The sequence below is a fragment of the Talpa occidentalis genome, unplaced genomic scaffold (assembly GCF_014898055.3).
Source record: "Talpa occidentalis isolate TD23 unplaced genomic scaffold, MPIMG_talOcc4v2.1 talOcc4.490, whole genome shotgun sequence".
NCBI classification, from domain to species: Eukaryota; Metazoa; Chordata; class Mammalia; order Eulipotyphla; family Talpidae; genus Talpa; species Talpa occidentalis.
This window is the reverse complement of record NW_023604851.1, coordinates 12,582-25,223: the sequence shown is the minus strand read 5'-3', so window position 1 is coordinate 25,223 and position 12,642 is coordinate 12,582. Positions and strand designations below refer to the sequence as shown.

General features: G+C 33.8%; 1 long non-coding RNA gene across 1 annotated transcript; it reads right to left on the bottom strand.

Annotated features, from left to right (window-relative positions):
- Nucleotides 1–7,212: 7,212 nt before the first annotated feature.
- Nucleotides 7,213–9,034, bottom strand: LOC119258473 (uncharacterized). Its single transcript, XR_005128267.2, has 3 exons — nt 8,961–9,034; nt 7,676–7,776; nt 7,213–7,304 (listed from the first exon to the last, which is right to left on the bottom strand). It is a non-coding gene; the product is annotated as an uncharacterized LOC119258473 (long non-coding RNA).
- Nucleotides 9,035–12,642: the final 3,608 nt, after the last annotated feature.

Below are 12,642 nucleotides of genomic sequence, written 5' to 3'. Positions count from 1 at the left end.
ATTAAACCACTCCTTTGACAAGGGCCACAAGGATATGATGAAGAGAGATTATGAATTATTACCTAAAACTATCTGTGTTAATAAAATAAGACATATCATACATGCTGAGATATGAACAATCAGGTGCACAACACATGCACACACCTCACAGCTGGTGCATACAACACACACTCACAGAGAAAGGGCAACTTCTCATGCTATAATTGATGTGTCCATATAATCCAATCTCACATAAAAATATCCACTGTCCTGACAAAGAGTAAATAAAGTCATTTTTTAATAGTAAAATTGTTTATACATATAATAGTAGCAGGACATGAGCCAATTGGCCACATGGGCGTGGGGGTTTTAAGTGACTTTTCTTCCTGTTGTTGGATATGATGAACCCCTCCTATTATCAATATTCGTGAACATCTATTATTTGATTTTATAAAGTATTTTACCAGAAATTTTGTTCCATTATTACATAGTCTAATATATATATATATATAATATAAACTGTGCTAACATCAGAATTTTGGAAATCATTGTGTACATTTCATGCTATTTGTTACTGCGGAGAAATCATTCTTCTCTGAATCCTCAGTAGTAGCTAAAAAAATAAAATTATCCTTATAATTTTAATAGAGTTCTAAGTGAATACTAATCAGTATAATATTTATGTTAGAAATGTTGTATGCTGGTAGGATTATAGTAATAATCTATAATAAAGTTGAGTTTCTGAAAAAAAAAAATATTAAAGCTTTAGGGGAAAATATCCAAAAAAGTTAGAGTCCTATTTCACCTTCTCCTACAGTATGTAGTTACTGATTTTCAAAAATAAATTCATAGTTGTCAATTTGCTCTTTCAGTTTCCGAAAGCATGTCATTGAATCATACTATATGAATCTATAAAATACGCCCCATAATCATTCTGCATATTTACACTTTGACAAAATCAGAACAACCATTCAACAATTAATTAAAACCATACATTCAAAAAGATTGCTCTCCTTAATGTTTGAACTTTTTATAGCACTGGTAACCATCAAGTGTAAACTTCGTGATTTATCATCTTTCAAAATTTTCTTACCAGGAATAACAACTATGTTTTTTACTATAGTGGACCCAAGACCAGGCAGACGATCCCTAGGATCTCAGCATCAATCTGCCCTGAGGTAATGGCGAGTCTGCAGGGAGAGAAATGGAAACACTGAGAAAAAATGGAGACAAATGTTGATATGAAAACATGAAATCCCTCCTGCACAAGGAGTCAGGTCTAAAATGTTGGATCCCAAGTCCACATCTTGCATTGTAATCTTGCCCCAGAATATATGTTGTGTTTTCAGAAAACATAATGCTCAGTGGGATGTTGTCAAAGACTCCAGCTTCCAACAATGCAGGATCAAAATTCATCCTCACATTTCAGATTAGAATGACCTAGTCATATTTCAAGTTCCAAATTTCACAGGGAAAAACTATGTGAGCTTATCCCCCACTCTTGCCACTCTTGCCACACACCACCACCCCAATCATATAGCCCAGAACAGCTACGTGCGTGTCTATTAAATGTTTTATCTTTGCACACACAGTACTTGTCACTCCCTTGAAGATCCTGAAAAGTATTTTGAAGATGTCATTCCACAGAGTTCGTTTGCTATTCTGTTGATGAAGTGGAGCTTTATGTGTCCTTACGTTTCATTTGCTGTCCTCTTGGGTCCAGATTCAGTTCTGGGTAGTTCTCTATTTGGTCATTCATCCTTGCAGCTGAGTAGCGTCAGGGATGGTGCTCTCCGATAGCAGCAGGCAAGTCTTTACTAAGCACTGCGCATGATGACCAGATCCCTAGTACAGTCACATGGGTGGAGCATGCAGAGTAATAAACTCCTATTGCAGTTGAATAATGGACGATCAGATTAAAATTTCCTTAGAGCTAAAAAATGTGTCACATAATATGAAATAATTTTCAAAAATGCTATTTTATTTTTCACACAATTCTAATGGTTGGGGGACCTGAAGACCAAATATCAATGACATAAAGTCCACAAATAATAACATCCATACTAATTTTAAAACATCATTGTACAAAACATTTTGAAACTATCAGAATAACTGTGTTAAAGTGCTGTATTAGAAAACAATATGCTAACTTTGCAATTGTTATATCTATTGATAATTAAACTGATATTCTATGGTAACGGTTGTGTTAAATATGTATTAATTTCCAACTCTAAATTATCTTTATATTGTGAAAAACATTTATTATTAAAAGGGACAGAGGTTAACATATGATATTTTTCTCAAAATATTATAGGGTTCTAAGAAATCTTTAAAATATTCAGGAATATTTATCATATAGAATATATGACATTAACTTCTTGAAATCCTAAACAATATTGTCAATTCAAATATTTTGCAATGTCATTTATTTCATGCAAGGCGTTGGTAAATGAGTGAATGGAAAATATACAAAAGTTAAAAAAAATGATAAAAATATTTCAAGGGGCAACTATTGGCTCAAACTTCCAGAAGGACTTTAATTATAATAAATCAGAAAATGCAATTTAATGCTTGAATAATTGAGCTCCACACAGAATGAAATCTGAAATTAATTCTGGCTTTGAAACCTACAAAAGTTACATAGAGTGTACTAATTTTGCCTACAAATCTAAAACTGGAATAAAAACATATAAGATACAATGTAAAACCCCTAACATTTAACCTGCCTTTTGTAAGCTCTCAAAATAAGTTATTTTAATTATTGTTCTGACAAACTGACATAGTTATTTCTGATTCATATCAGTTAGACCATATAACATAGTTCCTTAGACAGGAATCTCTATACTGTTTCATATATTTTTGGCTATGTTTAGATCAAATTCCAAAATAAACTGTTCTGTGTCACAATGCTTATGGGATTTCAGATAACACTGTATTGATTTAAAACCTAATTATCCCTATATATGCACTTGAGTAATTCTCCACAGTAAAATACTTGAGTATTTAAGATAATCTACAATATGTTTCATTTTTATTTTCCCACCCTGAATTATTCAATAAAGATACCAAAGTTCTCTGTAATTTGATTTCATAGCAATTGTTGCATCATATACTGCATGTGTGATCTATGAAGTGAGCTGGTAGAGAGACAGAAGAGGAGGAACACATACCTTCTCTTGGCCAAAGAGTGGAGTATCCTTTAGTGGGAGACCTGGTTACTCATGGAAACAAACAAACAACATCTGTGGTTTACACAGACTCTCCTGTGAAGGTGCAGAGTGAAGCCACACTGGAAAAAAGTAGATTTCTTGTCAAAGTGTCACTTAAAACTTGAACAGGAAATCCTAGCTATTGTGAAGGCAGTTTCTCATCACACACCTCCAGAGCAGAGGAGACTAAACCTGTAGTGTGTCATTTATTTTGTCCATTGACAAAGGCCTCCAAGAAATTGTGTTCCCATTCTAAAAGATATGAGGGGACAAAAGACTTAAAAATATTTGCTGTCAAATTGCTTCCATCTAAACCACAAACACAAAAACTTTGTCTATTGAATGTTTCACTGCTAGACAAGGTTGCTGAGTCTTGGCATTACATATTGTTTTCTTATACGCTCACGTGTCAATTCTATTTTATGGTAATGTTCTAAAACCATAACCCCCTAACTAATATATATTAATTAAGATGTCACTAATTTTCTGAAGAATTGCATTTTCAACTTTATTACAATATCTCCTTTATCACCAGCTCCCAAGCTTTTCTTCTCTATTTCTCAGCAGCCAGTTTTTCATTTTGTAACAGTTGTTTAGATATCCACTGATAAAAACTGTCTCTTGACCTGATAAATTTTTCAAAACTATTGAATTATATCATCATTCCATGATTGAAATATTAAATAGTTTCTCATTATACTTTTTAATAATCCATGCCCTAATCATAACATAATCAACAAGAGTGATAATTTACATAATGTATATACTTTCATAGGAGTATTTGTTGTAAATATGACAATAGTCCAACCCTAACTGTTAAGGGGAAAAAGTTGATTTTTAAAAAATATTATTATTATTTTTAAATATTTATTTGTTTGTTTGTTTATTTATTTATTTATGCAAGCACTGGGTACAGTCAGAAGCGCGGGAGGGTGAGAGAATCCACCAGAGCCAGAGCGGGGAGCAGAGCAGGCAGAAGGACCGAAGTACACTGCTGAGGGGAGCAGCGGGCGGCAGGAGAGGTCTGCGCGCCATGTGGGACCCTCGCCAGTGGCCGGGGAGCAGCCGGGGACCGAACCCTGCTGCAAAGGCTGCGGGCAGTTTCGCAACCCAGCGCTCAACCGCTGCGCCACCAGGGAGGCCCTTTTTTAAAATATTATTTAAGCAAAATTTGGGGGACAGAAAAAGTAGGTTTTTAAAGGACAAAGTCACACTAGCCATTATTAAAAGAAATGTAAAACATTCTAGCTTCAAAGAAAATTCTATAAGAGAGTTCACCTAAAATAGAAGTAACCATAAAATATGAAATCCCTGCATGACTTTGAATACAGTAATATGTCTACTTATTTTATGAGTCAAAGAGATAATCAAAATATATGTCACAACATCACATGAATTCAAAGGAAAATATGAAAGTAATGTTCTATCTGTGGATTCAAATTGCCTGAAATGCGTATATATCACTCAAATTGAAAGGGCAGAAATCTGATCAGACATCCAAGAAACTGAAAATGGCAAAGCAAAAAATAAGTAAAATTTGTCTGAAACAATAGAAGAAAAAATAAATAACAGTAACAAATGACAAAGAACAAATCTCTTTAAGGAGCATGAACAAAGCATATGTATTCTCATTGTAAAAAATAACAATCACACTATTGAAGAAAACAATTGAGAACCTAAGTCTTTTATACCTAGATTATGCATGAGAAACCATTATGATTTTTGGTTTTCTTAAAAGATTTATTTTATTTATTTATGCATACAAATAAAGGGCTGTTGGCTAGAGGTGACCCAGGTAAGAGGATTCCCAGAGACAGAGCAGGGAGCAGAGAAGTCAGACTACTGAATACACTGCTGAGGTGAAGGAACAGCCAAGAGAGGAGAGGTCTGCTGCTCCAAGTGGGTTTCCCCCTGGCCTGGGATCTAACTCATCTGTAGTGGCTGGGAATTGTTTGACAGCACTGAGACTAACCCCCCACCCCCAACATGAGGGGACTCCCCCATTATGGTTTTTAGTAGGTATACCAGACAATAAGCCAATATTATGAATACATTTTATGCCTATATGAAATAGAAAATTTGTAGAAAATGTAATCACCAAAAATTTGTATAGCAAATACTTCTACCTGAAGAAACTGCATGTTTTAGAGCTACTGCGTTTTAACATAAAACTCCTCTAGAACAGGTTTACATGGTCAGATGATGTCGGCAGTGAAGTAACACTTAAATACTAATGTATTCCAGGTAGTAGAAAAACAGGAATCCTTCCTAATGTAGACTTGATTCAAAAACTGTCTAACGTATACCTGTGAATTAAAACTTAGTCTAAACTTTTTGTGAATAAGAAAGAAAAATTTGCTGATCTAAATCAAATATATACATGGATAAAGAACACACAGGGCCTCCCCTGGTGGCGCAGCGGTTGAGCACTGGGCTGCGAGGCTGCTCGCAGCCTCTGCAGAGCCGGTTCATTCCCCGGCTGCTGGCAAGGGCCCCACAAAAATAAAAAAGAAAGAAAGAAAAAAGAACACACAGAATTATTGCTATAGTTTTATTGCAAAAATGCAAGATGATTTAGATACTTGAAAGAAATAAAGATAATTTACTTCATAAACATTTTACAAAGAAACATTTCTCATTTCAATTGATGCAAAACAAATAAAAAACATAATATCAAAAATGAGAATGTGATGGCATGACATTAATTGGATAGTGATGATGAAAAAAGTAACAATAAACTTCATATATAAGAATGAATATTGAAATATTTTTCCCTAAAATGGGAATACATAGAGATCAATCATGGTAACTACTATTCAATAATGGAAATAAAACTCTGGTCTGTAAAAAGCCAACTAAAAAAGTAATTACACTTGGAAAGAAGGAAAAAAGTGTGATTATTTATAAGAAATAACTATTTACATCAAAATTCATACTTCATATATTCTTATACTAGAGTCATATTGATTGATAGAATCAATATATAAAGTCAGCAAAAACATTACATATAAATTCAATACCAACTTCAGTTGTATTGCTTTTTACAACACCAAAAATTGCTAAAAGATATTCCAGACCTTTGTAAATAAAGTGTGTTTACTAAAGCATAATAACATTGTTTCTCTATGTCTTTTGTAAAAACAAGGCATAATAAGAAAAAAATCAAATTTAAGGAAGGATTAAGGTTGATGTAGATTGAAAAAATAAATATGGTAAAGATGACTAAACTCCAAATTACTTTAAATATTAAATGCTCTCAAATGTCATCACAGATTTTTCTAAAAACAACTTTATTGAGATATAATTTATAAAGCATAAAATTGAGTCATGTAAAGTGAATAAATCAAAGACATTTAACATGTTCAGAGTTTGCAAACATCACTATTCTTAGCACTAAAAAAGGTCCATCATTTCAAAAAGAAACAGAGGACTAATCAGTGGCCAGTTCCTCATTCCATCTCCCCTCAGACCCTGGCAACCCCCAATCCACATGCTGTATGAAAGTGAATTTGCCATCACTTATAACTGGACTCACACAACAAATGATTTTTTTAAAGACTTATTTATTTATGCATAAAAGAACTGGGGTGTAGGCCAGAGTTGCAGGAGGTGAGGTGACAGAGACGGAGTGGGGAGCAGAACAGGCAGATCTAGTGAAATGCACTGCTAAGGGGAGCAACGAGCATGACAGGAGAGGTCTGCTGTGCCATGTGGATTTTTCCCTGGTCCGTAGGGATCCAACTCATGCTGCAGTGGTTGGTGATAGCTTGATAGCATTGTTTTTAACCCCTGTGCCACCAGGGAGGCCCACAAATGATCTTTTTGAAGGTTGAACAAAAAGTTCAGGCACTAAAGTAATGCTATCTGTACTCTGGCTGAACATAGTGTATTTCAATAATTATTTTGAAAAAATGCCATTAGAACAAAAAAATATTATGAATGATAAGAATTATTTCTTGAATGGAAAATTATGCAAACAAATCCACACTTAGATTTTTTATTTTAATTTAAATCTTATGCTTGCAATAATACATCTTTAGAACTTCACAATTATCTGCATAATATTTAGATTGTAGCATAACACAGTGGTAGTTAGAAGATGCTGGCTTTCTTATCCTGTAATGAAGAAAAGGGCATAATTCTGTTGTTATGTAATGTTGGGGCAAACCAAGAAACAATAGTATTGCTCTTCATTGCAATACAAGCATATTTTGAAAGTGAATGAAGACAATTTTTATAGAATATTTGTAAGAGTTATCAGTTAGACAAACTGAGCTGCCCTTTCTTCAATAGTTATCAAGATTCCCAAGATTCCACTTGCATTCAACACCATTCTTTATGTCTATAATTTAAATCAAAAGCACTAATATCATTTTTCTTTTAATCCTTTTCATATCTTTCTTCTCTTAAGTTCTTTAATGTTGGGGCAAATCAAGAAACAATTGCATTTTTTAATGCTACTATAACATTATTTAAATAAAACTTACTCTAAATGGGAAGTTGACCCATTTACAAATATCCATGGCTCATTGCTGCTGTTACGGTAGACTCCAATCCATGAAAACACTGATATGGAGTTCATCAATTTCTATTCAAACATAAAGATTTTTTACTTACATAGGAATGATGAAAGGCTTCATTAAAAAAAAAAAAACAAGTAATGTGATCTTTCAAATTATTCTACATTTTCAGAAGGAAGAGACAGATTCCAATCTCACACCAATACACATAGTATGCTGACAGCTGTGGACATGAAGCCAAAACTCTCACCAGTACATGAGCTCCTAAACATTTATACTTAGGAACTTCATTCTTCTTGTCATGTGAATAAGGAAAATCTTACTTAGGCCTGAGGCTTGTCAGCACCAACCTACAACAGGAGGAGGCTCAGGGCAACCATTCCTCCCCTGAGGTGAGGGGTCATGTGCAGCAATAGCAAGGCAGCCTGACAAGAGTGATGCCTCATGATAGTGACAACAGTCAGCGGCCAGGACACGCTAAACATCCCACCACAGAGGAACACAAAAGCAGGGTTGGGAAGGTGGAGATGGGACAACTAAGGGGTTCCTATGACTGAAAGTACTGAACCCTGAAAGTTTCTTTATTCTGAGAAGATGACACTCACTTTGGGCACCTGATACATTAAGCAGAATGGATTTTAAAATGTAATATGATAAAATTCTTCAGTGAAAAATAGCAAACAGTAAATAAATGCAATATGCAGTGGAAATATTGAGGAATTATAGGGGAGTGTTTGAATTTCAGTTCATAAACAAGAAAAAAGATCTATGAAATTGAAAGTCAAGTTAGTGACTAAATAGACAGCAGGAGTGAAGAGAGAGCAGACAGGGAGTCTGGGGTGCCCGGGGGCTGGGACTTCTACACAGGATCTGCTCTGCATATACAATTTTCATTCACTTAGTGATTAATCTGCCTGATCACAATATGTTTGTCTTTCTTTATGTGTATTAAACAGCAAACTTTATTTAACACACACATACATGCACACACACACACACACACATATATATATATATATATATATATATATACATATATAGGAAAAATGGTTCTCTAAGAAAGCCAGCCAAGAAGTAGGTTTTTAAATGTGCATTTACCAAAGATTTTATAAAATCCTCAATATCAAACAATGGAATATTACACAAACTTTAAAATAAACTACAAATTTGTCCAAAAATCTATGAGTTCTACAAATATAAAATTGAGTGAAATAAGTCTTCAATAATGTGGTTGGAACAATCAATTTCTTACCATTTCTTCCTCAGTGTCTATGTAGAGCAGCTGAGAGTTGTTACTCTGACAGGCCGTCACGCTCTCCTTCCAGGTTTTTTGTTCAGCACTGAAGTAATAGCAGTTGTTGGAGTATTTAAACCACCCCTTTGGACAAGGGCCACAATGACATGCTGAACGGAAATTATGAGTAATTACCTAAAACTATTTGGTTTAATAGAATAAGACATATCATATACATGCCGAAATAAGAAGAATCGTGCACATAACACACGCACACACCTCATGGCTGGCACATACAACACACACTCACAGAGAAAGGTCATCTTCTCATGCTATAATTTATGTGTCCATATGAACCAAAGTCACACAAAAATATCCACCTAAATGTCCTCACAAAGAGTAAACAATGTCATTTTTTAATATTAACATTATTTATACATATAATAGCAGCAGGAAGTAAGCCAACTGGCCACATGGGTTTGAAAGTTCTAAGTTAATTTTCTTGAACCCACCTAGACTGTATGAAACTGGGAAGGGGCTGTCCCCCAGCCAGAGCTGAGCTGAAATGCCTTGGCAACCCAGGCCCCATCTGACTGCCAGTTGGAGCCCAGAAAGGGATCCAGGCACCACAGGGGCAGATCGCGGGTACAGGGATGTGCCCTCCTGACTCACAATTTTAGAACAGGGATCTCTGTGTCCAGAACCCACTAAGTTAATTTTCTTCCTGCTGTTGGATAGGATGAACCCCTCCTATTATCCTTATTCATAAATATGTATTATTTGATTTTATAATGTATGTTCTAAGAGAAAATTTATTATCTTTATTACCTAGTCTAACATATATACATAATATAAACTGTGCTAACATTAGAATTTTGGAAATCATTGTGTACCTTTCTGGATGTTTGTTACTGCGGAGGAATCATTCTTCTCTTGTTCTTCAGTAGATCTAGAAAAAAATAAAATAATCCTTATAAAAATTAAGAGTGTTAATATAATATTTCTAAGTTAGAAATGTTGTATTTTGAAGACTTTCTGTAATAAAAGAGGATTGACTTTCCCTGAAAATTAATAAAAGAATTAAGATTGGGAAAAACATCACAAAAATTTAGAGTCTAATTTCACTATCTCTTACAGTATATATTTACCAAACTTCAAAAATTATTTCATAGTTTTCAGTCTTTTAAAGTGTGAATTTGAATCATGAAATCTGAATCTACATAAAGTAACCTGAAGAATTAATAAAAAAATAAAGCTTGGGGAAAATGTCACAAAAATTTAGAGTCAAATTTCACCATCTCTTACAGTATATATTTACCAAACTTCAAAAATTATTTCATAGTTTTCAGTCTCCTAAAGTGTGACTTTGAATCATGATATCTGAATCTACATAATGTAATCTGAACAATCATTCTGTATATTTGTACTTTTGAGAAGGTGAGATTAACCTTACAACATTTAATTAAACAAATACATTAACAAAATAGTTCTACTCCTTAATATTATGAAATAATTAAATCACTGGCAATCATTAAGTGAAAAGTTCCATTAAAATCTTTCATAAATTTACCTATGGGTGTCAACCCACACGGGCACAATAATGCATATCAAGACAAGGCAGGTGAGTCCCAAGATCCCAGCAATGCACTTCTCTGGAGGTGCTGCTAAGCCTGCAGGGAGAGAAATGGAAATGGTGAGAAAGGACAGATGGAGACAGTTGTTCAGTTTGCACACAACAAAATCTACATGCACAGGGAGTCACATTTGTAAATTTGGACCCCAGACCTCTTTCTCCCACTGGAAACTTTCCCCCAGAGTATACCATTCCTATTTTAGTCAACAAAACAACCATGAATTGTTGCTTGTCAACAATAACAAATTATAACACTATCTGGAAAAAATAGCCATCAGACTCCCTCTAGAATACCATATCCCAATGCCAAATTTTCAGCCTCACAAATGAAAAACATGTCGGTTTATCCCCTATTCTTTGTGCACCTCCACCCCTCTGCATCTCCCAGAACAGTTGTGCTGTGTGTCTACTCAATGTTTTACCTTTGAGGTGACAGGACTTGCCATTCTCCTGAGGATCCCGAGCAGCATTGTGAAGACTTAATTCTGAGTAGGTTACCCCCTGCTCCGTTCCAGTAGTGGAGATTTTACTCTTTTTAGGTTTCACTTGAGGTCTTTTTGAGACCCTTGCCAGCTTCAGCTCTGCATAGGTGACTTTTTGCTCGTTCATCTCTGCTGCTCTGTAAAGTCAGGAGCTGTGATCTGTGATAAATGCTTCTCAGTCTTAATAAATGGTGCATAGGACCAGAACACTGTGGGTGGAGAGTGAGTTGAGTGACAGACTCATATTGCAGTTGAACAACACACTGTCTGGTCTGAAGTCGAAGAGCACTAAGGAAGTATCACCAGAGCGGATCCCATCACTGCAGCATACAGACAATGATGTAAACAAATATTATCTCAGTGAGAAAATTTAAAAATAGAAACTCCTAGGAAACTTAAACATATGTTTCATGATATAATAAGTAGTTTTAAAAAGATATTCCATGCTGACACAATAGTATTGGTTGGAAAAACGAAAAGCAAAAAAAAAATAATCAAAAATAAGTTTATGACCAATATTATCTTTATTAATTTAAAGTCATATTCCACAGCAGCCTCTTAGCATCACTTGTATAACTGTATTGAAATCAGAATGCTGGCTTAGAAAAAAATGATGCAATAATTTTTATGTCAATTTTTAAAACTAATGGTTAAAGATGGAATGTTCTAATTTGGAAAATAGCAGTGTTAGCATTTCCTACATTAATTTTTATTTAGTAATTTATTGCTATTTATTAAAAGGGAATGAGTTGTTATTAAATTATCTCAAGCTATTTTTCTTTCAAATATGTTCTTTCATTATTGTGATATTCTGAGAAAGTTTTAAATTTTAAAGAAATTTTGTTAATGGTATGCTATGCTTTTCCAAAACCTAAATCAATAATGAAAACAGAACTACAAAAAAAATTTTGAAAATACATAATTTTAAGTAATACAAGAAATTGGTAATTGATTTACTAGCTAGATAAAAAATAAAATGATATGTACATTATTGGTTCATTAATTATTGATTCAAGCTTCCAGAAAGATCCAATAACTATCCAAGTGAATGAATGGTGTCTTAATTGTGCAAGCAATTGCAATAAATTAAAAATCATAATTTTAGTGATTCACTCAATAGACTCTGTAATAAGTAGGATTGAGAATTAATTCTGACTTTGAAACTATCACATTTTAATTTTCACTCAGTAAAGAAGAAAAAGGAAAAAGAAAAATTTATAGTCTTTCAACTTAGTTTTAGTTTACTAATCTAAAATGAAACCAGGAATATCTAAGATATAATACATGTAAAATATGATACTCAACTTCACTTTTCTCAACTGTCAGTAATACATGCCTTATTTTAATTATTATTTTGATACACCCACCATGTTTTTCCCATTTCATAACATTTATACTATGTAACTGGAGTTTGTTTTATTAGTATGGGTTTCTTGTACAATGCTTGTTTTTTAAAGCATTTTGTATACTTTTAAATTCAAAATGGCATTTTATGGAATATTCATCTTTGTTTTTCCTGAATTATTCAAACAAAGATACCAATGTTCTCTTTGATTTGATTGCACATGAACTGTATATCACTTAC